Source organism: Hyperolius riggenbachi, chromosome 10 (assembly GCF_040937935.1).
Source record: "Hyperolius riggenbachi isolate aHypRig1 chromosome 10, aHypRig1.pri, whole genome shotgun sequence".
In the NCBI taxonomy this organism is placed as follows: Eukaryota; Metazoa; Chordata; class Amphibia; order Anura; family Hyperoliidae; genus Hyperolius; species Hyperolius riggenbachi.
In genome coordinates, this window is record NC_090655.1 from 50,880,743 (window position 1) to 50,907,729 (window position 26,987).

Below are 26,987 nucleotides of genomic sequence, written 5' to 3' on the forward strand. Positions count from 1 at the left end.
TCTTATGTCCATCTAGTCTAGGGCCAATTATGGGGGTAGCCAATTAACTCATCTGTATGATTTTCCTCTTTTAGAAATACTGGCGTAAGATGTTTATTATTTTATCTGTTATTATGTGTTGCCTTTTTAGAAGTAAAAAATAAGAAGAAAAAGAAAGAATTTGACCAGAAAAAAAAAGCAGAAATCACTGAAAATAATTATCCTAGCAAAGGGCAGTGAGCTCAGGAGTAACGATGAGCGAAATTGGCAAATCTTGCATTTGTGGAAACTCCATTGTTCCTGCAGAAATTTGGACGGCGCAGGAATTGACAGCCCCACTTATCACTGCCTGGACGTGCGATATTTGGGCCCAAATTTCTTTACTTCGGCCGAAACATGAACCGCAACACTACTCAGGAGCAGAACAGGAATTCTGGTGTTGAAAACACATTTATGAACACAGCAAACGCCGGCGTTTGACACAAGCAACAAATTCATTGCGGAAAGTGAGTCCGCACCTTCGGAGATCGGTTTGTAAGAAAGTACTAGCACACATATAGTTACTTTTCTCTCCAGCCCTCGGAATGGATGCGTCCCCCCCCCCCCCCCCCCTTTGTGCTAGAAATCACAGGAAGAACAGGGGGAGAGAGAGAATAGAGGAGGGGGAGAGAGTGCAGCATTCTGTCACTATGACCTCTCCCCCCCCCCCTCCTCTCTCAGTTACATATTAAAGGGATGTCTCCTCCAAGCAAGGGAACTTTTTTTGCAGCCTCCATCTTCATGTGTGTCTGACTGAGTGTGACCCCCCCTGTGCTGCTTGTCTCTGCTGCCTTCTGGGAGCTGAAGAGAAGGGAAGAGAGGGAGGGAGGAAGGGAGGGAGAGACAGGCAGACTCAGAGAAAGAGAGGAGGTTACCACCACTGAGGAGGAGGAGGAGGAGGAACCAGCAGGAGGGGGGGTAGAGAAGGGAGGGAGGGAGCAGTTTAAGGGGAGGGGGGAAGAGGAGGTTAAAAAAATTTTCCTCTTTTGTGGGATTTTCACTGCACAACGGATAAAAAAAAGCAAAAAGAAAGAATTAGGTTTTTCTGTGCTTGCTGCTTTGTCGCTGCTTCCTCCTCGGCCTGCATCAGGATGATCCATCGGGGCTTCCACAGCGGCGATGTTCGATTCGGCCCTGGGCGGCGAGCGTCTCCGACTGCTCCTGGAACGCTGCGAATGTGAAGGAGAGAGAGGAAAACGTCAGGAATCGTGCCGCTGGCTTCCCTCGCCGCTGCGCCCCCAATCTCTTTTGTTAGGTGGGTGCAGCTTATATTGTTCTGGATCTTTCTATAGACTGGGTAGCTGAGATTGCCATAGATGTACGGGCACACGTATGTGAGAGGATACACAGACACCGTGACAGACAAGACAGGGCACACGCCATGCAATAGGTCACATAGGAAGATGCACACGTACACACCCCCTCCTGTGGGATCTTTGCACACACCCCCAGCTCACTTATCTGTCTACCACCAACATAGGCATCTGCGCAGCAAACATATAGGTGTATTTACCCCACTGCCCATATACACTGGCACCACATTGGACATATACACCAGTGCTATGCCAGCTATATACACCAGTAACACACTGCCCATATACATTGGCGCCACACTGGACATATACACCAGTGCTATACCAGCTATATACACCAGTAACACACTGCCCATACACTCTGGCACCACACTGGACATATACACCAGTGCTATACCAGCTATATACATCAGTAACACACTGCCCATACACATTGGCGCCACACTGGACATGTACACCAGTGCTCTGCCAGCTATATACACCAGTAACACACTGCCCATACACACCGGCTCCACACTGGACATGTACACCAGTGCTCTGCCAGCTATATACACCAGTAACACACTGCCCATACACATTGGTACCACACTGGACATATACACCAGTGCTATACCAGCTATATACACCAGTGCTATGCCAGCTATATACACCAGTAACACACTGCCCATACACACCGGCTCCACACTGGACATGTACACCAGTGCTCTGCCAGCTATATACACCAGTAACACACTGCCCATACACATTGGCGTCACACTGGACATATACACCAGTGCTATACCAGCTATATACACCAGTAACACACTGCCCATACACATTGGCGCCACACTGGACATATACACCAGTGCTATACCAGCTATATACACCAGTAACACACTGCCCATACACATTGGCGCCACACTGGACATATACACCAGTGCTATACCAGCTATATACACCAGTAACACACTGCCCATACACATTGGTACCACACTGGACATGTACACCAGTGCTATGCCAGCTATATACACCAGTAACACACTGCCCATATACACCGGCACCACACTGGACATATAAGCCAGTGCTATACCAGCTATATACACCAGTAACACACTGCCCATACACATTGGCGCCACATTGGACATATACACCAGTGCTATGCCAGCTATATACACCAGTAACACACTGCCCATACACACCGGCACCACACTGGACATATAAGCCAGTGCTATACCAGCTATATACACCAGTAACACACTGCCCATACACATTGGACATACATATAGACCAGTACTATACCAGCTATATACACCAGTGCTATACCAGCTATATACACCAGTAACACACTGCCCATACACACCGGCACCACACTGGACATATACGCCAGTGCTATACCAGCTATATAAACCAGTAACACACTGCCCATACACACAAACACCACATTGGACATATACACCAGTGCTATACCAGCTTTATACACCAGCTATCTACACCACTAACACACTGTCCATACACACTGGCACTACATTGGACATATACACCAGTGCTATACCAGCTTTATACACCAGCTATCTACACCACTAACACACTGTCCATACACACTGGCACTACATTGGACATATACGCCAGTGCTATACCAGCTATGTACACCAGCAACACAATGGACATATACACCAGTGCTATGCCAGCTATATACACCAGTAATTCACTGCCCATACACATTGGCACCACATTGGACATATACGTCAGGGCTACACAAGCTCTATACACCAGTAACACACTGCCCATACACACCAGCACCACACTGGATATGCATATCTAAACTATATTGGCTATATACACTAGTAACACACTGCCCATACACATTGGCAACATGTACAGCAGCAGCACGCTGCCTATACTTACCTGTCACATGCTGCCTATACTTATCAGCACCACGCTGTCTATATTTACCAGCAACACACTGCTTATACTTAACAACAACACACTACCTATACTTACCGGCAACATGCTGCCTATATTTACCAGCAATACACTGCCTATACTTACTAGCACCACACTGTCTATACTTACCAGCACCATACTGCCTATACTTAATGGCAACACACTGCCTATACTTACCGGCAACACGCTGCCTATACTTCCCAGCAGCACGCTGCCTATACTTACCGGCAACACGCTGCCTATACTTCCCAGCAGCACGCTGCCTATACTTACCGGCAACACACTGCCTATACTTCCCAGCAGCACACTGCCTATACTTACCGGCAACACACTGCCTATACTTCCCAGCAGCACGGTGCCTATACTTACCGGCAACACGCTGCCTATACTTCTCAGCAGCACGCTGCCTATACTTACCGGCAACACGCTGCCTATACTTCCCAGCAGCACGCTGCCTATACTTACCGGCAACACACTGCATATACTTCCCAGCAGCACGCTGCCTATACTTACCGGCAACACGCTGCCTATACTTCCCAGCAGCACGCTGCCTATACTGAGTCCTATGGGAGAAAAGCGCTATATAAATGTTATTGTATTGTATTATTGTACTTACCGGCAACACACTGCCTATACTTCCCACCAGCACGCTGCCTACACTTACAAGCGCTGCTCACACACACCAGTACCAGGCTGCCAATTCACACATGGATAATACTACACTGCCCATACATATGGCACCATACTGCCCCCTACACACTGTCAAAACACAGCACATACACATTGACAATGGCATCTCATTTCATTGTCCATATACACCAGCACCTGCCCATACAGACAAGCACCACAATACTCTATTTATACACATCAGTACCGCACTGCCCATACAGACCAGCACTGTACTCCATACAGTGGCACTGGACTGCCCATACACACCAGTGCCATACTTCCTCTACACACCAACACCACACTACCTACACACCGATGCCATACTCCCCTTACACATCAGTACCACACTGCCCATTCAGACCAGCACTGTACTTCCCAAACAGTGGCACTGGACTTCCTATACACACCAGTGCCATACTTCCTCTACACATCAGTGCCACACTACCCTTACACACCAATGCCACACTACCTACACACTGATGCCCTTACACATCGTTACCATACTGCCCTTACAAATCACCACTGTACTTACCACACTGTGGCACCAGACTGACCATACACGCCAGCACCAATCTGCCCATACACACCAGTGCCATACTTCCCCTACACACCAGCACCACACTACCCACACACCGATGCCATACTTTACACACCAGTGGCATACTTCCATTACACACCAGTGGCATACTTCTCTTACCACCAGCACCACACTACCCACACATACATGTGCTATACTTTCATTACCCACCAGCACCCATACACACCAATGCCATACTTGCCCTACACTTCAGCACCCCACTGCCCATACACACCACAATACCTGACTACCAATACTCACCAGCACCACACTGCCCATACACACCACACTACCTCACTGCCAGTACACACCAGCACCACACTGCCCATTCACATCAGTGCCATATTTTCCTTACACATCAGCACCACACTGCCCATACACACCACACTACCTCACTGCCAGTACACACCAGTGCCATACTTCCCTTACACATCAGCACCACACTGCCCATACACACCACACTACCTCACTGCCAGTACACACCAGTGCCATACTTCCCTTACACATCAGCACCACACTGCCCATACACACCACACTACCTCACTGCCAGTACACACCAGTGCCATACTTCCCTTACATATCAGCACCCCACTGCCCATACACAACACAATACCTGACTACCAATATTTACCAGCACTACACTGCCCATACACACCAGTGCCATATTTCCTTTACACATCAGAACCACACTGCCCATACACTCCACACTACCCCATTGCCAATGCAAATCAGCACCACACTGCCCATACACACCACACCACCTCACCGTCAATACTCATCAGCACCACACTTCCCATTCACACCAGTGCCCTACTTCCCTTACACATCCGCACCACACTGCCCATACACACCACACCACCTCACCGTCAATACTCATCAGCACCACACTACCCATTCACACCAGTGCCATACTTCCCTTACACATCCGCACCACACTGCCCATACACACCACACTACCTGACTGCCAGTACTCATCAGCAGCACACAGCCCATACACTCCACACTACCCCATTGCCAATACAATCACCACCACGCTGCCCATACACACCACACCACCTCACTGTCAATACTTATCGGCACCACACTGCCCATTCACACCAGTGCCATACTTCCCTCACACATCCGCACCACACTGCCCATTCAGACCAGTGCCATACTTCCCTTACACATCCGCATCACACTGTCAATACACACCAGTGCCATATTTACCTTACACACCAGCACCACACTGAACATAAACCCCAATGCCATGCTTCATTCATACATCAGTACCACGATGCCTATATAAACCAGCACCAGTGCCATACTACCCTTACACAGCAGTGCCCCAATGCCCGTATAGACCAGAGTGGCTCCAGACTGACCATACAAGCCAGCACCACACTCCCCATGCACCAGTGCCATACTTCCCCTACACACCAGCAACACACTACTTGTACACACTTGTGCCATACTTCCCTGACACACCATCACAACGCTGCCCACTGCCTTACACACCAGTAGCACATGGCCTGTACACAGCAACCATATTACCTATACGTGCACTGGTGTCCTGTCTACTTCACCATCCATAGACACCGGTACCACAGGTGCCTGTATACCCTGACCATACACACTAGCACCATATTGCCTACATACAGTAGAACCACACTACCTATACTAGCACAACACTGCTAATACACAGCAGCACCACACTGTGGCCTAGTAATTGTGAACTAACCATAGCTGCTTGATGGTGACTCTGCAGACCGGCACCACACTGTCCATACAGCCCAGCACCACACTGTCTATCCACCCCACCACCACACTGTCCATACAGCCCAGCACCACACTGTCTATCCACCCCACCACCACACTGTCCATACAGCCAAGCACCACACTGTCTATCGACCCCAGCACCACACTGTCCATCCGTCCCACCACCACACTGGCCATCCACCCCAGCACCACACTGTCCATCCGCCCCAGCACCACACTGTCCATCCGCCCCAGCACCACACTGTCCATTCGCCCTAGCACCACACTGTCCATTCGCCCTAGCACCACACTGTCCATTCGTCCCAGCACCACACTGTCCATACAGTCCAGTACAACACTGTCCATATACCCCAGCACCACACTGTCCATACACCCTACCACCACACTGTAAAACTCAGAACCACACTGTCCATACACCCCAGGCAGCACCACACTGTCCGTACACCCCAATACCACACAGTCCGTAAACCCCAGCACCACACTGTCCACAGTCCCTGCACAACACTGTCCATACACCCCAGCACCACACTGTCCTTACACCCCAGCACCACACTGTCCACAGTCCCTGCTCGACACTGTCCATACACCCCAGCAACACACTGTCCTTACACCCCAGCAACACAATGTCCATACAACCCAGCACCACACTTTCCAAACAGCGTAGAACCGCACTGTCCTTACACTTCAGCACCACACTGTCTTTACAGCCCAGCAGCACACTGTCCATACACCCCAGCAACACATGGTCCATACACCCCAGAAACACACTGTCCATACACCCAAGCACCACACTGTCTGTACAATCAAGCACCACACTGTCCGTACAACCCAGCACCACACTGTCCATGCAACCCAGCACCACACTGTCCATATACCCCTGCAACACACTGTTCATACACCCCAGCACCACACTTTCCATACAACCCACCAGCACACTGTCTGCATACCCAGCACTACACTGTCCGTACACTTCAGCATCACACTGTCCTTACACCCAAGCACAACACTGTCGGTACACTCCAGCAACACACTGTCCATACACATCACTAACATGCTGTCCATTCACCCCAGCAAAACACTGTCCGTACACCCCAGCACCACACTGTCCTTACACCCCAGCACCACACTGTCCACAGTCCCTAAACGACACTGTCCATACACCCCAGCAACACACTGTCCTTACACCCCAGCAACACAATGTCCATACAACCCAGCACCACACTTTCCAAACAGTGTAGAACCGCACTGTCCTTACACTTCAGCACCACACTGTCTTTACAGCCCAGCAGCACACTGTCCATACACCCCAGCAACACATGGTCCATACACCCCAGAAACACACTGTCTGTACAACCAAGCACCACACTGTCCGTACAACCCAGCACCACACTGTCCATGCAACCCAGCACCACACTGTCCATATACCCCTGCAACACACTGTCCATACACCCCAGCACCACACTTTCCATACAACCCACTAGCACACTGTCTGCATACCCAGCACTACACTGTCCGTACACTCCAGCATCACACTGTCCTTACACCCAAGCACAACACTGTCGGTACACTCCAGCAACACACTGTCCATACACATCACTAACACGCTGTCCATTCACCCCAGCAACACACTGTCCGTACACCCCAGCACCACACTGTCCTTACACCCCAGCACCACACTGTCCATACACCCCAGCTCCACACTGTATGTACACCCCAGCACCACACTGTCCATGCACCCCAGCAACACAATGTCCATACAACCCAGCACCACACTTTCCAAACAGCGTAGAACCGCACTGTCCTTACACTTCAGCACCACACTGTCTTTACAGCCCAGCAGCACACTGTCCATACACCCCAGCAACACATGGTCCATACACCCCAGAAACACACTGTCCATACACCCAAGCACCACACTGTCTGTACAACCAAGCACCACACTGTCCGTACAACCCAGCACCACACTGTCCGTACAACCCAGCACCACACTGTCCATGCAACCCAGCACCACACTGTCCATATACCCCTGCAACACACTGTTCATACACCCCAGCACCACACTTTCCATACAACCCACCAGCACACTGTCTGCATACCCAGCACTACACTGTCCGTACACTTCAGCATCACACTGTCCTTACACCCAAGCACAACACTGTCGGTACACTCCAGCAACACACTGTCCATACACATCACTAACATGCTGTCCATTCACCCCAGCAAAACACTGTCCGTACACCCCAGCACCACACTGTCCTTACACCCCAGCACCACACTGTCCACAGTCCCTGCACGACACTGTCCATACACCCCAGCAACACACTGTCCTTACACCCCAGCAACACAATGTCCATACAACCCAGCACCACACTTTCCAAACAGTGTAGAACCGCACTGTCCTTACACTTCAGCACCACACTGTCTTTACAGCCCAGCAGCACACTGTCCATACACCCCAGCAACACATGGTCCATACACCCCAGAAACACACTGTCTGTACAACCAAGCACCACACTGTCCGTACAACCCAGCACCACACTGTCCATGCAACCCAGCACCACACTGTCCATATACCCCTGCAACACACTGTCCATACACCCCAGCACCACACTTTCCATACAACCCACCAGCACACTGTCTGCATACCCAGCACTACACTGTCCGTACACTCCAGCATCACACTGTCCTTACACCCAAGCACAACACTGTCGGTACACTCCAGCAACACACTGTCCATACACATCACTAACACGCTGTCCATTCACCCCAGCAACACACTGTCCGTACACCCCAGCACCACACTGTCCTTACACCCCAGCACCACACTGTCCATACACCCCAGCTCCACACTGTATGTACACCCCAGCACCACACTGTCCATGCACCCCAGCACCACACTGTCCATGCACCCCAGCACCACACTGTCCGTACACCCCAGCTCCACACTGTATGTACACCCCAGCACCACACTGTCCGTACACTCCAGAACCACACTGTCCATACACCCCAGCAACACACTGTCCACAGAGCCGGGACAAGGTCCTCCAGCACCCAAGGCCGAGACACCAAAGTGCGCCTCTCCATCCCTGCCACCCCAGGCATCACACACTGATTGCTATTAGACTAAGAGGCGCCACAGGGCCCACAACCTCCCCAACACCTTAATATGTAGTTATCTGGCTTGCAGTCACTGCCATGTATCCCCTTTTCTTATTTCTTTCTGCTTCAAACACAATTAGGAATGACAGCTGAATGAATTCTGCGCCCCCTCTTACACTGCGCCCTGAGGCTGGAGCCTCTCCAGCCTATGCCTCGGCCCGGCCCTGACTGTCCATACACCCCAGCTCTACACAGTCCATACACCCCAGCACCACACTGTCCGTACACCCCAGCACCACACTGTCCATACACCCCAGAACCACACTGTCCGTACACCCCAGAACCACACTGTCCACAGCCCCTGCACTACACTGTCCATACACCCCAGCAACACACTGTCCATACACCCCAGCTCTACACTGTCCATACACCCCAGCAACACACTGTCCGTACACCCCAGCACCACACTGTCCGTACAGCCCAGCACCACACTGTCCGTACAGCCCAGCACCACACTGTCCGTACAGCCCAGCACCACACTGTCCGTACAGCCCAGCACCACACTGTCCGTACACCCCAGCACCACACTGTCCGTACACGCCAGCAATACACTGTCAGTACTCCCCAGCAACACATTGTCCATACACCCTAGCACCACACTGCCCATACAACCCAGCACCACACTGTCAATTCACCCCTTCACCACATTGTCCATATACCCCAGCACCACACTGTCCATCCGCCCCAGCACCACACTGTCCATGCACCCCAGCACCACACTGTCCATACAGCCCAGCACCACACTGTCCATGCACCCCAGCACCACACTGTCCATACACCCCAGCACCACACTGTCCATGCACCCCAGCACCACACTGTCCATACTCCCCAGCAACATACTGTCCATTTACCCCTTCACCACTCTGTCTGTACACTTCAGAACTACACGGTCTGCCCCGGCTGACCACACATGATCCGGCGCAAGTGGGAACTGAGCTTGAGTGAATTAATAAACTGCTGACCAATGAGGATGTAGCATATTTCACTGGATGATATGCAGGGTTATCAAATGAGGCTGAGAGCAATAACCCAGAACAGCCAATAATAATTTACTTCTGACTCATGTGACTCCAGTAAACAGAAATATGATATGCTATCATTCATGTTCAGATATTTCTGCAGTTTTTTGAATAACCCTATTTCCATTCCATAATGTGTCACACAGTGATTATTACATGTGGCAGTATTGGCTGTTCCCATGTCGCCTGCCTGTCTGTGTTCCCCTATATGTAGTCAGTGTAATGCTTGCCTGTTCCTGTGTACCCTTATGTGGTTAGTGTGCAGTATGGAGAATGTTGACGTGCAAACACATGTACACACTGAAGCCTAATTATAACAGCTGCATGCGTTTTAATGGACCACGATTGAGAAAAAAAATGCTGATCACAAATTTAAGAAAAAAAGAAGGGAGGGTAGAAAAATCCTGTCTAGACTTTTTCTACTGCATGCATTTGTCATTGCCATTCGCCATCGCCGATTGCAATGACACTTCAAAAGTGCTAGGAATCTCGGTGCTCTGCCTCAATCAGTGCAATGCGATCTTAGCGCCTGCTGTGTATTATAGTACTGAACCGGACTTTGCAGTCACGCTAAAAATCGCATAGCAAACATAGAGGAGGTACAACTCCTTTTTTCCCCTCTGTATTTTCAGTGGAAAAGGGCCCTTACTCCTAAAGAGGAAATTTATTGAAAAAGGGAAAAAAATAAATCAATATATTGTAAAGTGAAAAGTTAAAAAATAGAAGAGAGATCAAGAAATGATTGATATTCGCCATGTAATTTATTCACGGTATTTGATCCACAATCAGCCACCACGTAATCATCTTTACTATGGCAGACGTGAAAAACACTAGACAGCACCAACTGCTGTTAATTATAACCACACCCAATAACATTGTGATAGGCTAAATGGTTGTTTTTTGTAGATACTGTATACATTTGCACAGAGGGAGATACTGGTTGCTTGGCAGTTGGAAACAGCTGTTATTTCCCACAATGCAACAAGGTTCACTACAGGAAACTGTCCTGACATCACACTGTGGGAGGGGTTTCACCACAATATCAGCCATACAGACCTCCCTGATGGTAACGATTTCTCATGGGAAAGGGGGTATCAGCTACTGATTGAGATGAAGTTCAATCCTTGGTTACAGTTCCTCTTTAACCTGTTTAGGACCGTTCCACACCAATCGGCGTGGACGCGGCGGCAGCCCCACGACCACCTAACACTGATCGGCGTGCAGTCCTGGGGGCATGTTTTGCAGGAGATGCATGCGCCAATGCGCGTGAATCTCTGCTTGGATGATGGAGCTCCGCCATCAGTCTCCCAGCGGCAAGCGCCGTCTTTTATCACTGTGCAGCGCTGCTATCTATGGTCGTGTGACAGGGCTGTCCCTTCTACAGACACAGAAGTGAGAGGCTGTCATAGGCTGATGCCTATGACAGCCGATCACAGTGATTGGCTGGTGGGGGGAGGGAGAGGTTACAGCAAAAATATAAAAAAATAAAGAAATGTATTTAAAAATAAAGGATATAAATATGTTTATTAAAAAAAACATCCTGGGAGTGATCATTGCCCACCAACAGAGATCTCTGCTGGTGGGCAGAAAAGGGGGTTTTGCTGAGTTGTACGACCCTGCAGCAAGGCCTTAACCTCCCTGGCGTTATGATTATTTCCAGATTCAAGGTCTAAAAGCCATAACATTTTTTCACAAGCTTTTAGACCCTAAAACAAGAAGAAAAACATGCCTCAGAGGGGTCTGCAGCAGCTCCTGCATGAAACTCACTCAGGCACGGAATTACCACCCTGTTCTGTGGCTTTTCGTCCCGAGCCTGACTCGGGATTAACTCTAAGGAGGTTTTTAAAGCTGAAGTGGCCTGATTACCCAAAAATGGCCTGGTCTTTAGGGGGGTTTAAGCCCGTGGTCCTTAACAGGTTAAAGGGACTATCCAAACAAATAAAAAGAAATCTACTTACCCGGTGCTTTCTCCAATCCGATGCAGCCGACATGTCCCACGCCGCAGCTCTGCTTTCAGTCACTGGCCCGGGGTCCCCGCTGGTGCAGAGGCCGGCCTTGAGAGGTCGTCCACTACTGCGCCTGCGCAAGTGCCGCTGTCAGTCCACGTTGTCCGGAGTGTACTGTGCAGGCGCATAACTACTGGTGCCTCCTCCTCACACTCCTGTCTGTGCGGCTGGTGCCTCCTCCTCACACTCCTGTCTGTGCGGCTGGTGCCTCCTCCTCACACTCCTGTCTGTGTAGCTGGTGCCTCCTCCTCACACTCCTGTCTGTGTAGCTGGTGCCTCCCCCTCCTCCTCACACTCCTGTCTGTGCAGCCGGTGCCTCCTCCTCACACTCCTGTCTGTGTAGCTGGTGCCTCCTCCTCACACTCCTGTCTGTGCGGCTGGTGCCTCCTCCTCACACTCCTGTCTGTGTAGCTGGTGCCTCCTCACACTCCTGTCTGTGCAGCTGGTGCCTCCTCCTCACACTCCTGTCTGTGTAGCTGGTGCCTCCTCCTCACACTCCTGTCTGTGCGGCTGGTGCCTCCTCCTCACACTCCTGTCTGTGTAGCTGGTGCCTCCTCCTCACACTCCTGTCTGTGCGGCTGGTGCCTCCTCCTCACAGGCTCACACTCCTGTCTGTGTAGCTGGTGCCTCCTCCTCACACTCCTGTCTGTGCAGCCGTTGCCTCCTCCTCACACTCCTGTCTGTCTGTGCGGCTGGTGCCTCCTCCTCACACTCCTGTCTGTGTAGCTGGTGCCTCCTCCTCACAGGCTCACACTCCTGTCTGTGTAGCTGGTGCCTCCTCCTCCTCCTCACACTCCTGTCTGTGCAGCCGGTGCCTCCTCCTCACACTCCTGTCTGTGTAGCTGGTGCCTCCTCCTCACACTCCTGTCTGTGTAGCTGGTGCCTCCTCCTCACACTCCTGTCTGTGTAGCTGGTGCCTCCTCCTCACACTCCTGTCTGTGTAGCTGGTGCCTCCTCCTCACACTCCTGTCTGTGCGGCTGGTGCCTCCTCCTCACACTCCTGTCTGTGCGGCTGGTGCCTCCTCCTCACACTCCTGTCTGTGTAGCTGGTGCCTCCTCCTCCTCCTCACACTCCTGTCTGTGCAGCCGGTGCCTCCTCCTCACACTCCTGTCTGTGTAGCTGGTGCCTCCTCCTCCTCCTCACACTCCTGTCTGTGCAGCCGGTGCCTCCTCCTCACACTCCTGTCTGTGTAGCTGGTGCCTCCTCCTCACACTCCTGTCTGTGCAGCCGGTGCCTCCTCCTCACACTCCTGTCTGTGTAGCTGGTGCCTCCTCCTCACACTCCTGTCTGTGTAGCTGGTGCCTCCTCCTCACACTCCTGTCTGTGCGGCTGGTGCCTCCTCCTCACACTCCTGTCTGTGTAGCTGGTGCCTCCTCCTCCTCCTCACACTCCTGTCTGTGCAGCTGGTGCCTCCTCCTCACACTCTTGTCTGTGTAGCTGGTGCCTCCTCCTCACACTCCTGTCTGTGCAGCTGGTGCCTCCTCCTCACACTCTTGTCTGTGTAGCTGGTGCCTCCTCCTCCTCCTCACACTCCTGTCTGTGCAGCCGGTGCCTCCTCCTTACACTCTTGTCTGTGTAGCTGGTGCCTCCTCCTCCTCCTCACACTCCTGTCTGTGCAGCTGGTGCCTCCTCCTCACACTCTTGTCTGTGTAGCTGGTGCCTCCTCCTCACACTCCTGTCTGTGTAGCTGGTGCCTCCTCCTCACACTCCTGTCTGTGTAGCTGGTGCCTCCTCCTCACACTCCTGTCTGTGCGGCTGGTGCCTCCTCCTCACACTCCTGTCTGTGTAGCTGGTGCCTCCTCCTCCTCACACTCCTGTCTGTGCAGCCGGTGCCTCCTCCTTACACTCCTGTCTGTGTAGCTGGTGCCTCCTCCTCCTCCTCACACTCCTGTCTGTGCAGCTGGTGCCTCCTCCTCACACTCTTGTCTGTGTAGCTGGTGCCTCCTCCTCACACTCCTGTCTGTGCAGCTGGTGCCTCCTCCTCACACTCTTGTCTGTGTAGCTGGTGCCTCCTCCTCCTCCTCACACTCCTGTCTGTGCAGCTGGTGCCTCCTCTTCACACTCCTGTCTGTCTGTGCAGCTGGTGCCTCCTCCTCACACTCCTGTCTGTGCAGCTGGTGCCTCCTCTTCACACTCCTGTCTGTGCAGCTGGTGCCTCCTCTTCACACTCCTGTCTGTCTGTGCAGCTGGTGCCTCCTCCTCACACTCTTGTCTGTGTAGCTGGTGCCTCCTCCTCACACTCCTGTCTGTGCAGCTGGTGCCTCCTCCTCACACTCTTGTCTGTGTAGCTGGTGCCTCCTCCTCCTCCTCACACTCCTGTCTGTGCAGCTGGTGCCTCCTCTTCACACTCCTGTCTGTCTGTGCAGCTGGTGCCTCCTCCTCACACTCCTGTCTGTGCAGCTGGTGCCTCCTCTTCACACTCCTGTCTGTGCAGCTGGTGCCTCCTCTTCACACTCCTGTCTGTCTGTGTAGCTGGTGCCTCCTCCTCACACTCCTGTCTGTCTGTGTAGCTGGTGCCTCCTCCTCACACTCCTGTCTGTCTGTGTAGCTGGTGCCTACTCCTCACACTCCTGTCTGTCTGTGTAGCTGGTGCCTCCTCCTCACACTCCTGTCGGTCTGTGTAGCTGGTGCCTCCTCCTCACACTCCTGCCTGTCTGTGTAGCTTGTGCCTCCTCCTCACACTCCTGTCTGTCTGTGTAGCTGGTGCCTCCTCCTCACACTCCTGTCTGTCTGTGTAGCTGGTGCCTACTCCTCACACTTAACATATATAAAATGATGTTGAAAAACATTTCATTGAATCTAGGTATTGAATTGATTCCCCACAGTCATGCCCGGAGGAGAACTTCCAGCAGCAGACATTCAGTCATGCGGCGCCCACAGAACGTCTTTGTGCACCAGACAGTGAAGCATACCCATGTGACAACCAGCCGTCCAGTTGGACAGCAGTGTCACTTGATGCAGAATTGGATTGGAAGCCAGCGAATTACTGTTTGGTGGCTTCTACAGTATGTGGATGGACGGTGCCAGCACTGCTATTCTATATGCAGGCCACCAACATCTAAAGGTGCAGTGAGCCGCATCTATAAGTTATACAGTTTGTGATTGGGGACCAGTGAGAAAGCCTTGTGGGGGCTGCATTCGGCCCGGGGGCTGTAGTTTGAGGACTACTGCTCTTGACAGTGCTGGCAGTTTGTGGGAAGTGTGAGAGACATTTATAGATACAAACAGATGATGAGACAAATCAGGGACAGTAATAGACATACATATCATGGACGTGTGTGACTGGTTAAAGAAAACCTGTACTGAAAATGAAAAGTCAAAATAAACATACACACTTCATACTTACCTCCCATGCATTCTACTCCTCAATCCATTTCTCCTCTCCCGCGTCCTGCTTGTCCACTGTGATCAAGGGAATTCTCCATCCTCCATTTTGAAAATGGCCATTACCCCATACCAGCTTTCTGGTCAGGACGCTGTTAAACTGTAACATCGCCGACTTGAGCCATAAGGAAACATGGACATTACCAGGCACATCAGCTGTCCTCTCAGCTATAACTGACAGCAACTGATATATAACTGACAGCAACTGATATATTTCAGTTCTGACAAAATGTTGTCAGAACTGGAAGGGATCATTGTCAGAAGAAAATGGTGAGTTTCTGAGAGGAACTGATGGCAAGGTAACTATGTAATGTTCATTTGAAGTTACCTCGTGTGTTTATTTAAAATAATTTTACTCAGTTCAGGTTCCCTTTAAGGCACACAGATGATGGGACATGTGAGTGAGAGTTATAAACGTACATATAATGGGATTTGTGTGACACAGGTGATGGGATGCGTGTGACAGTTATAGACACACATGTGATGGAACGTTTGACTGGCAGTGACAGTTATACAAAGCTGCTAACAATGAAACAGAAAATGTGGAGGAATTTTATGTAGGTAGTAAAAATATAAAACTGACATCTCTGCAGCTGTAAAACTGAATCAGGCTATAAACTTAAGTAAAAAGGAAACAGAATATTGATCAGGAGCTGTGTTGTAAATAAGAAACACAGAGAGCCCAATATAGTGTAGTATGTATTGGAAACCGTGGATAAATGTAAGTGTGAGATGAATATACTCACAAACATGGGTTACCTCTTAGGCAACCACTGTAAAGGCAGGTGAGGAGATTAGACCTGTCCTCACTCAGGATTAAGATGTCGCTCTCTGTAGATCAGGAAAGTAGGGGTAGGTCACCCGGCCTCCACCAGGGGTGGACACCGTATTATCGTAAGCTGTGTTGTGTTTACAGATGATGTGGGGAAAAGGGAACATGGTGGACTGTATACAACATGGCGCCTGTTTCATCTCGCAGCCGTTACCTCTCTGATCAATTTCTGTTCCTTAACCCCCTTGGCGGTATGAAAAATACCGCCAGGGGGAAGCGCAACAGTTTTAAAAAAAATTTTTTTTATCATGTAGCGAGCCGAGGGCTCGCTACATGATAGCCGCTGCTCAGCGGCATCCCCCCGCCCGCTTCGACGATCACCGATCAGGAAATCCCGTTCAAAGAACGGGATTTCCTGGAGGGCTTCCCCCGTCGCCATGGTCATTGGGAGACCCGATCCACCCCTCGGCGCTGCCTGGCACTGATTGGCCAGGCAGCGCTCGGGGTCTGGGGGGGGGGGGCGCGCGCCGCACCGGATAGCGGCGATCGGGCGCGCGGCGGCGGCGATCGGGGTGCTGGCGCAGCTAGCAAAGTGCTAGCTGCGTCCAGCAAAAAAAAAAAAATTAAGTAAATCGGCCCAGCAGGGCCTGAGCGGCACCCTCCGGCGGCTTACCCCGTGTCACACACGGGGTTACCGCTAAGGAGGTTAAGGGGCCCATACACTGGTTGATTTCAGCCATCGATCGATCGGCCGCAAAGCGATGCACGATTGATCACCCAATCAATGCAGCGCAATCACCCAATCGATGCACGAGCGATCACCCAATCGATGCACGAGCGATCACCCAATCGATGCACGAGCGATCACCCAATCGATTTGCGGCCGATTTCGATCGAATTGATCTATCTGACAGGATGGAAAATCTAGGTGGATCTGCTGCTGGCAGCAGATCGATGGTCCATAGAGTTGCATTGGATGTAATTGTGCAATAACGCATTTAGATCGATTTTCAATAGATTTCCAATAGATTTCATTCTGTAATCTATTGGAAATCTGTTCTTAGTGTGTGGCACATATCAGATAGATTCCTGTCAGATTCGACCTGACAGGTATCTGCCAGAAATCTATCTGATGGTCGAATCTGCTGCAAATCTATCAGTGTATGTCCACCATTACAGAGACAATAGGGCATTCAGGCAATATTCTTTGCCATAGCCAACCACATTAGTGTTACTAGTTCTATGCTACATAGAGGCTCATCTGAAGATATTTGTGCCACTTTTTATGCTGTTTCTGAGTGCAGGGTAGGAGTAGGACTGGCACTGTGAGAGTAGCCATCTCTCATTCTATTACTTAAGCTACGTACACATGCTGGTCTGAGTTCAGCAGTAGTGGACGATAACAACTGCCATGGCCAAGAATCAGGAGTCAGACCAGCGTGTGTACAATGGCCGCAAGCTGGACCTTAAAGGTGGCCATATACTCGTTAGATTAGCAGCAGATAGATCGCCAGATAGATTTCTGATCTATCTGATGTGTTAAGGAACATGTTTTATTAGGAACAGATTTCCAATAGATCTCAGTTTGAAATCTATTGAAAATCGATCTGATGGCATTTTTTTGCCATCAGATTTCCATTAGGGCCAATGCAAAATGATCAGCAATCATTGAAATCGGCAGAAATCGATCGATTGGTCGATTTTGATCAATCGGCCAAAAATCGCTGAGTGTATGGGCCCCTTAAGCCGTTTCCGACAGCCGAGAACTGTGCTATTGCATCATTCTCCCCTTCCTGCTGGATTTCGCTCCATCGCACATCGCTCATCTTCCCCCCCACCCTTTCCCCACATAGCAACTGATGCATCGCTAGCCAGAAGGCTGATGATGCGTCTGTACAGCGTTGGAAATGCTCTGTTGCCCGGCAGGTACCTGATCCCTTGGGGGATAGAGATCCCCCAATGATCCCCCAGTGTGTACAGGGTTTTAGGAGCAATTAGGCATTTTGCATGTGAAAGGACTGACTCCGCCAGACAAGGTGCTTCCTGTGGTATCTGGTACCAAGGTGTTAGCTGCAGGTACTATAAGTTGCAAGATGAGGCCTTTTCAGACTTAGATCTGGGGAACCTGAAACCGAAAGAAAATATGGTTTAACAGACTAGGTCAGTGATCTACAAACTTAGCTCTCCAGCTGTTAAGGAACTGCAAGTCCAACAATGCATTGCAGGAGTCTGACAGCCACAGTCATGATTCATAAAGGCAAATTCATTGTGGGACTTGTAGTTCCTTAACAGCTGGACAGCCAAGTTTGCAGATCACTGGACTAGGCCACCTTCTTCATGGTCCAGGTCTGACGCCGACTTGATCGTTGTAGGTGCTTTTGGCTGTGGTCAGAGATCAGCATGGACACTGTGAATGGTTTCAAGCCAGTCATTACTTCTTTTTCTCATGGTTGGTATCATGTTTTGCAACAATTTGTGCTACAGTAGCTCTGCTGTGGGATCAAACCAGACAGGCTGATCATTGTCCTCTACATACATTACCGAACCTTGGACATCTATGACCCTGTCATTGCTTCATTACTTGTGTTTCCGTAGACCCGTTTTTGTAGGTACTAACCACTGCATCCTAGGAATACTCCATTGCTGTTTTGCTGGATGCTATGCTATGGTGGTTAGCATATGGTCAGTATATGGTGGATAATATATGATCAGTATATGGTGGATAGCATATGATCAGTATATGGTGGATAGTATATGATCAGTATATGGTGTAGAGCGCATGATCAGTATATGGTGGATAGTATATGATCAGTATATGGTGGATAGTATATGATCAGTATATGGTGTAGAGCGCATGATCAGTATATGGTGTACAGCATATGAGCAGTATATGGTGGACAGCATATGAGCAGTATATGGTGGACAGCATATGAGCAGTATATGGTGGACAGCATATGAGCAGTATATGGTGGATAGTATATGATCAGTATATGGTGGATAGTATATGATCAGTATATGGTGGATAGTATATGATCAGTATATGGTGTACAGCATATGAGCAGTATATGGTGGACAGCATATGAGCAGTATATGGTGGACAGCATATGAGCAGTATATGGTGGATAGTATATGATCAGTATATGGTGGATAGTATATGATCAGTATATGGTGTAGAGCGCATGATCAGTATATGGTGTACAGCATATGAGCAGTATATGGTGGACAGCATATGAGCAGTATATGGTGGACAGCATATGAGCAGTATATGGTGGACAGCATATGAGCAGTATATGGTGGATAGCATATGATCAGTATATGGTGGATAGCATATGATCAGTATATGGTGGATAGTATATGATCAGTATATGGTGTACAGCATATGAGCAGTATATGGTGGACAGCATATGAGCAGTATATGGTGGACAGGATATGAGCAGTATATGGTGGATAGCATATGAGCAGTATATTATGGATAGCATATGAGCAGTATATTATGGATAGTATATGACCAGTATATGGTGGACTGGATAGTATATGATCAGTATATGGTGGATAGTACTGGTATATGATCAGTATATGGTGGATAGTACCGGTATATGATCAGTATATATGGTGGATAGTATATGATCAAGAAATGGTGGATAATATATGATCAGCATATGGTGGATAGCATATGACCAGTATATGGTGGACTGGATAGTATATGATCAGAATATGGTGGAGAGTACCGGTATATGATCAGTATACGGTGGATAATATATGATCACTATATATGGTGGATAGTATATGATCAGTATATGGTGGATAGTATATAATCAGTATATGGTGGACAGCATATGATCAGTATATGGTGGATAGTATATGGTAGATAGTAAGTATATTATCAGTATATGATGGACAGCATATGATCAGTATATGGTGGATAGTATATAATCAGTATATGGTGGACAGCATATGATCAGTATATGGTGGATAGTATATGGTAGATAGTAAGTATATGATCAGTATATGATGGACAGCATATGATCAGTATATGGTGGATAGTATATAATCAGTATATGGTGGACAGCATATGATCAGTATATGGTGGATAGTATATGATTAGTATATGGTGTATATTATATGATCAGTATACAGTGGATAATATATGATCAGTATATATGATGGACAGCATATGGTCAGTATATGGTGGATAGCATATGATCAGTATACGGTGGATAATATAGATAATATATGATCACTATATATGGTGGATAGTATATCATCAGTATATGGTGGATAGTATATGATCAGTATATGGAGGACAGCATATGATCAGTATATGGTGGATAGTATATGGTAGATAGTATATGATCAGTATATGATGGACAGCATATGATCAGTATATGGTGGATAGTATATGATCAGTATATGGTGGATAATATATGATTAGCATATGGTGGATAGCATATGATCAGTATATGGTGGACAGCATATGAGCAGTATATGGTGGATAGCATATGTTCAGTATATGGTGGATAGTATATGACCAGTATATGGTGGACTGGATAGTATGTGATCAGTATATGGTGGATAGCATATGATCAGTATATAGTGGATAGTATATGATCAGTAATCAGTATACGGTGTATAATATATGATCACTATATATGGTGGATAGTATATGATCACTATATGGTGGATAGTATGTGATCAGTATATGGTGTACAGCATATGATCACTATATGGTGGATAGTATATATGATCAGTATATGGTGTAGAGCGCATGATCAGTATAAGGTGGATAGTATATGATCAGTATATGGTTGACAGCATATGATCAGTATATGGTGGAGGATAATATATGATCAGTATACGATGAATAGTATATGATCAGTATACGGTGGATAATATATGATCAGTATATATGATGGACAGCAAATGGTCAGTATATGGTGGATAGTATATGATCAGTATATGGTGGATATTATATGATCAGCATATGGTAGATAGCATATGATCAGTATATGGTGGATAATATATGATCAGTATAAATGGTGGATAGTATATGATCAGTTTATGGTGTACAGCATATGATCAGTATATGATGGATAGTATATGATCAGTATATGGTGGATAGCATATGAGCACTAGTATATTATGGCTAGTATATGACCAGTATATGGTGGATAGTATATGATCAGTATATGGTGGATATTGTATGATCAGCATATGGTAGATAGCATATGATCAGTATATGGTGGATAATATATGATCAGTATATGGTGGATAGTATATGATCAGTTTATGGTGTACAGCATATGATCAGTATATGGTGGATAGTATATGATCAGTATATGGTGGATAGTATATGATCAGTATATGGTGACTGGCGCCCACCTGGACCCTCTCCAATTCGCATATAGGGCAAACAGATCCGTGGAGGACGCCATAAATGCTTGCATGGCATACGTCTCGGAGCACCTAGACAACCCTGCCTCCTACGCTAGGATCCTGTTCCTGGACTTTAGCTCAGCGTTCAACACGATCTGCCCAGATATCCTGCTCTCTAATCTGACGCAGCTCGGAGTAGACCCCACCCTTCGGGCATGGATCAAACACTTCCTGACAAACAGAACGCAACAGGTGAGGCTGGGAAACTGCTACTCCAGCGTCAGAACCACCAATACAGGGGCTCCACAAGGCTGCGTCCTGTCACCTCTACTGTTCTCTCTCTATACAAACAATTGTATCTCATCCGCTGACTCTGTGAAGGTCATCAAATTTGCGGATGACACCACCATAATCGGCCTAATTGGCAGCAACGGAGAGCAGGAATACCGCGGCGAAGTCGAGAGCATCTGCAACTGGTGCGGGGACAACAACCTGGTACTCAACACAGCTAAGACAGTTGAATTAGTCGTTGACTTCAGGAGGAACCCTCCCCCCCCCACATCCGTCCTCATTGGGGGAAACGAAGTCTCCAGGGTGTCATCTGTACGGTTTCTAGGCACGACCCTCACAAACAACCTGAAATGGGGACAAAACACCATCAGAATTCAGAAGAAATCTCAGCAGAGGCTATTCTTCCTGCGCCAACTGAAGCGATTCGGCATGCCCCGGAAACTGTTCACCAGCTTCTATTCCGCCACCATAGAATCCAACCTCTGCTCCTCAGTCATCGTCTGGTACGCGGGTGCAACGGCCAGTGACAAACTCAAACTGCAGAGGGTCATATCTGACGCAGAGAATATCATCGGGTCTCCTCTTCCACCTCTTGATCTCCTTCACTCCGCTAGGATGATGAAGAGAGCCACCATGATCTCCCGGGACCCCTCCCACCCAGGCAGTCGCTACTTTGAAATCCTCCCACGGGGCCACCGCTACAGATCATTAACATCCAAAACCACCAGGCGGGAGAACTCCTTCTACCCCCAAGCGGTTCGGCTGCTTAACACCAACCTTCCCCGTCGAGGCCTGCCTACTAGCATGCCCTAGCGCCAGCACCCGTCGTCTGCCTGCCCTGGTTCCCAATGCTCCTGGGAATGTTATACGTAAAGGACGTATCTATACCTCTACTGAAGTTTTGCTACCTGTATAAATTGGTACTTGTATGTGTTTTCGTGTCTGTCCTCATACTATGTCTATGCCATGTGTACCATAAGCAATTCCAAGTATGGCCCTGCCGTACTTGGCGAAATAAAGTGATTCCTGATTCCTGGTGGATAGTATATGATCAGTATAGAGTGGATAGTATATGATCAGTATATGGTGGATAGTATATGATCAGTATAGAGTGGATAGTATATGATCAGTATATGGTGGATAGTATATGATCAGTATAGAGTGGATAGTATATGATCAGTATATGGTGGACAGCATATGATCAGTATATGGTTGATAATATCAGATCAGAATACGATTAATAGTATATGATAAGTATATGGCGGATAATATATGATCAGTATATATGGTGGACAGCATATGGTCAGTATATGGTGGATAGTATATGATCAGTATATGGTGGATAATATATGATCAGCAGATGGTGGATAGCATATGATCAGTATATGGTGGATAATATATGATCAGTATATGGTGGATAGTATATGATCAGTATATGGTGGATAATATATGATCAGCATATGGTGGGTAGCATATGATCAGTATATGGTGAATAATATATGATCAGTATATGGTGGATAGCATATGATCAGTATATGGTGGATAATATATGATCAGCATATGGTGGGTAGCATATGATCAGTATATAGTGAATAATATATGATCAGTATATGGTGGATAGCATATGATCAGTATATGGTGGATAGAATATGATCAGTATATGGTGGATAGTATATGATCAGTATATGGTGGATAGTATATGATCAGTATATGGTGTACAGCACATGATCAGTATATGGTGGATAGTATATGATCAGTATAGAGTGGATAGCATATAATCAGTATATGGTGGACATCATATAATCAGTATATGGTGGATAATATATGATCAGTATACGATGAATAATATATGATCAGTATATATGGTGGATAGTATATGATCAGCATATGGTGGATAGCATATGATCAGTATATGGTGGATAGTATATGATCAGTATATGGTTTACAGCACATGATCAGTATATGGTGGATAGTATATGATCAGTATATGGTGGATAGTATATGATCAGTATAGAGTGGATAGCATATAATCAGTATATGGTGGACAGCATATGATCAGTATATGGTGGACAGCATATGAACAGTATATGGTGGATAATATATGATCAGTATACGGTGGATAGTATATGATCAGTATATATGGTGGACAGCATATGATCAGCATATGGTGGATAGCATATGATCAGTATATGGTGGATCCGTGGATAATATATGATCAGCATATGGTGGATAGCATATGATCAGCATATGGTGGATAGCATATGATCAGTATATGGTGGATCGTGGATAATATATGATCAGTATATGGTGGATAGCATATGATCAGTTTATGGTGGATAGTATATGATCAGTATATGGTGGATAGTACATGATCAGTATATGGTGGATAGCATATGATCAGTATATGGTGGATAGCATATGATCAGTATATGGTGGATAGCATATGATCAGTATATGGTGGATAGCATATGATCAGTATATGGTGGATAGTATATGATCAGTATATGGTGTACAGCACATGATCAGTATATGGTGGATAGTATATGATCAGTATATGGTGGATAGCATATGATCAGTATATGGTGGATAGTATATGATCAGTATATGGTGGATAATATATGATCAGTTTATAGTGGATAGTATATGCTCAGTATATGATGGATAGTATATGATCAGTATATGGTGGATAGTATAGAGGTGTACAGTGTACAATATGGAGGTGAATATATTATAATGGGGTTGATTCACTAAAGGAAATAGCGCCCTCCTGTTTCTCGTGCTAATAAAGTGCAACTTAATTTAGTTTCCATGCAAGCTACACGGGCTACTGACGTGTAACTAAACAACGGTCGCTGCTTACAAGAGCCGTGCTGTAGAGATATACCACTAACGTGGCCGTTACTATGTTAATTTACATAGTTACTATGTAATTAACATAGCAACTATGTTAACATAGTAGCGGCTCCGCTAGTGAAGTATCGATACATCACTACCACGCGGCTATTATAAGCAGTGCTTGTTGCTTACTTACGCATGCTATGCTGCCACTAGCGCACATAGGGGTTGATTCACTAAACAAATAGCCTGCCTTATCAAAGTTAATACGCCTTATCAGAGTAGCATAGCGAGAGCTACAGACCCACAGGGGCTCAGGGCAGGACGAGTGGAGCTCTCGTCACACACACAGGCACGCACGCACACTCTATCTATCTATCTATCTATCTATCTATCTATCTATCTATCTATCTATCTATCTATCTATCTATCTATATTTCAGTATAGGGAGTGTACACACACTACAGAGTTGTGTGTGTAAATAGTGTACATTATATAGGTATATGTATTATATACAGGGTACAGATCAGAGGTGTATCTATAGTATATAACATATAGTATATAACAAGTGTACATACTGTATATGTATAAAGGAGCATATAAAAAACAGTACAGAGTTGTATGCATACCGTACAGTGTATGTATATACAGGGCAAGGTATAGAGGTTTATATATACAGCGTACAGTACATAGGCATATTCGTTATGGAGGTGGATGTATAGTATACAGTATTGTATATACAGTGCACAGTATAGAAGAGTGTGTGTGTACAATACACACACACACACATACTTACAAATGGCTGTAAATGTAAAGTGACACAGAAAATGCGGGTGCTATATAAATAAATAGAATAATAATACTGAGTACAGTATAATGTGGATGGATACACTGGCACAGTAGAGAACTGCATCTCCCAGGATGCCAGGCTGCTCTACCTTCGTGAAGTCACATCCTGGCCATCCACTTCCTGTGTATGCATAATTGAACCATGGAGACTTTGTACTGTACTGGATGGAAAGCATCTGGTCACACGACTCCTCCCCCTAACCTGTCACATGACAAGGGTCAGACCAGGGTTGGAAGAGATGTAAGTAAGTAGAAGCTAAGCTGAGGGTCGTTTGTTACAGAACCATCATGTCTGTTCTGGTGCTCATGATGGTTGCTGCAGTTTTGTTGTACAGAACTGATCACCTCCCTCCCCCATTCTATAAAACTCATCACCCCTCATTATGAAAAACGAATCTCTCATTCTGCAGAACTAATCACCTCCCTCCCCCGTTCCACAGAACTGATCACCTCCCTCCCCTATTCTACAGAACTGATCACTCCTGATTCCACAGAACTGATCACCTCCCTCCCCCATTCTATAGAACTGGTCACCCCTCATTCTGCAGAACTGATCACCTCTCTCCCCTATTCTATAAAACTCATCACCCCTCATTATGAAAAACGAATCTCTCATTCTACAGAACTTATCACCTCCCTCCCCCTATTCCACAGAACTGATCACCCCTCATTCTTACAGAACTGATCATCCTTCATTCTACAGAACTGATCATCTCCCTCCCCCAGTCCACAGAACTGAACACCCCTCATTCTACAGAACTGATCACCTCCCTCCCCCAGTCCACAGAAGTGATCACTCCTCATTCTTACATAACGGATCACCTCCCTCCCCCTTTCCACAGAACTGATCACCCCTCATTCTTACAGAACTGATCACCTCCCTCCCCCAGTCCACAGAACTGATCACCCCTCATTCTTACAGAACTGATCACCTCCCTCCCCCTTTCCACAGAACTGATCACTCTGCATTCTTACAGAACTGATCACCTCCCTCCCCCAGTCCACAGAACTGATCACCCCTCATTCTTACAGAACTGATC

At 47.6% G+C, this 26,987-nt stretch overlaps 1 protein-coding gene across 5 annotated transcripts in view; it reads left to right on the forward strand.

Moving 5' to 3' along the window:
• The first annotated feature begins 970 nt into the window (after nt 1-970).
• The window catches only part of ATN1 (atrophin 1), a 61,090-nt gene continuing 35,073 nt past the window's right edge, over nt 971-26,987 (forward strand). For 2 of the 5 annotated variants that reach the window (XM_068258389.1, XM_068258385.1), the window contains exon 1: nt 971-1,273. The gene's annotated coding sequence lies outside the window, so the exon portion shown is untranslated. Of the gene's footprint in view, nt 1,274-11,433; nt 11,503-26,082; nt 26,193-26,987 lie in introns of those variants that run through there. The other 3 variants (XM_068258387.1, XM_068258388.1, XM_068258386.1) reach the window with 3 other exon arrangements.